We start from the raw sequence: 2,056 nt of genomic DNA on the forward strand, positions 1-2,056 counted from the left end.
TGTTTCGTGAAAAACAAAAAACAAAAAAAAAAAACCCCACACTAAATGAAGTTACATCAACTATGCAGCTATGACTTCACTTGCTGCAACAGCCTCAACATGCCTGGTGATAAGCGCTCGTTTTGAGTAGTCTGGGAGCACAGTGGTGCTGTATTCTGAAGGTCAGGCTGCAACACGGACTCATAGCTTGAAGCAAGTTGTACATTACTGGGTTGCGCTAGGGGTTGGGAACCAAAACTGGAAAGAGACACATAACTTGACTGCTCTGGCATAGAAGACAGCTGGAATCCAGGCTGAAGAGACACAGATTGGCCACTGGGCTGGGACACAGACTCGTAGTGAGCTTGCACTGACTGGTAGCTGGCTTGTGCTGACTGCAGGCCACTGGGTTGGGAGACAGGTTGGTATCGGGTCAGTCCTGGTTTTTGGCCACTAGGTGGTTGCATAGACTGGTAGCTGGCTTGAGCTGACTGCAATCCACTAGGCTGTGAGATGGGCTGGTATTGGATCCGTCCTGGCTTTTGGCCACCAGGCTGGGGCACAAACTGGTAGCGTGTTTGGGCTGACTGCAGGACACTGGGCTGAGAGACAGGCTGGTATCGGGTCAGTCCTGGTTTTTGGCCACTAGGCTGTTGCATAGACTGGTAGCTGGCTTGTGCTGACTGCTGGCCACTAGACTGGTCCACAAATTGAGAGATGGGTTGTTCAGAACGTTGGCTGCTGGCTTGATATGACTGTTGGATGCTGGGCTGGGCCATAGGTTGGTAGCCTGCCTGTGCTGGTTGTACACTGCTGGCCTGAACTCTGGATTCATAATGTGACCCATGGCTGCCCTGCACTAACTGGTAACCAGGTAGGGAGGACGGATTTTGTCGCTGCACAGGCTTGAATACAAAACCAGAACTTGAAGTCTGGACTGGCCTGGTACCAGAAAAGAACTCAGAACCAACATGTGCAAGTCTCCCTTTCTGGGGTTTGATAAATGGCTGTTGGGCAGTGGACTGGGAGCTGGTCTGCATTGGTTGCTGGCTACTAGACACTACAGACTCCCTACTAGTCTGCACAGGAGTTTGAGAACTGAGCTGTGCTGGCTGGGGTACAGACTCACGGTTTACACTTGTACCCAATGCAGTTGCCACAGAACCAGAAACAAGACAGCCACTACCAGCTAAAGATATCAGAGAACCTTGAAGTTGATTTCTAGCATTAGAGTCAGAACCAAACATAGGAACACTTGTCACTGGACCAGAGACAAAAGAGACTGTTTGAGGGCTATAGCTTACACTGCTATATACACCCCTAGCTGCAGCACTGTAAGGGATATTCTTGGATCTTAGAGGCTCGATGGAATCGGATGCATCTCCTTGGCCATACCAGCTGGAATTGTGGTTTCACAACATCCTGCAAAGGGGGACCAGCCTCATAGTATCCAGGATAACCTGCACTGCGGACAAAGCCATCAACCAAGGAGAAAGGGGGAAAAAAATAAGTCAAAGGGACATGTTGATAAACTTGGATTACAGAACTTGACTGAATAAAACTAACCACTTCCAATTTGCCCATGGACACAGAGACTGAGAAAGGCCAAAGAAATTCTGTAAAACAAGACTTGTCTTTAGTATTTGATAGAACAAAGATAAAACAAAAATTGATTTAAGATCATACCTTAAGAAACGTATAGTGGTGTCCTCCATATCCAGCTAGAAATACACCAGTTCCCTACCTCAACACCACCAATACAGAACCATAAAACACACACTATACTCCAACACATATTATTGTTACTGAACTGTTCCTTTATAGTGCCTGCACCTGCCATTTACCTGTTGTTTCCTGATAATCAGTTGTCATGGAAACGTGTAATATGCAATTATTAGGTTCAGGTGTTACAGCTCTGATCATGACAACCACTGTTTCATTCCCCAGTCATGAGAACTACAAACAATGAAGATAAAACAGCAACATCAATTGCACACCTTTAATTTTACAGAGAATTGAGTTGGGTTTCTTATGAGGATAATATTATATAGGCCCTATTTAAACCCTGGTATTAAGA

General features: G+C 46.2%; 1 long non-coding RNA gene across 1 annotated transcript; it reads left to right on the forward strand.

Moving 5' to 3' along the window:
- The first annotated feature begins 240 nt into the window (after nucleotides 1–240).
- LOC107695089 (uncharacterized) lies at nucleotides 241–539 on the forward strand. Its single transcript, XR_001634955.1, has 2 exons — nucleotides 241–400; nucleotides 449–539. It is a non-coding gene; the product is annotated as an uncharacterized LOC107695089 (long non-coding RNA).
- The last annotated feature ends 1,517 nt before the right edge of the window (nucleotides 540–2,056 follow it).

This window comes from Sinocyclocheilus anshuiensis, unplaced genomic scaffold (assembly GCF_001515605.1).
Source record: "Sinocyclocheilus anshuiensis isolate Anshui unplaced genomic scaffold, SAMN03320099.WGS_v1.1 scaffold26, whole genome shotgun sequence".
In the NCBI taxonomy this organism is placed as follows: Eukaryota; Metazoa; Chordata; class Actinopteri; order Cypriniformes; family Cyprinidae; genus Sinocyclocheilus; species Sinocyclocheilus anshuiensis.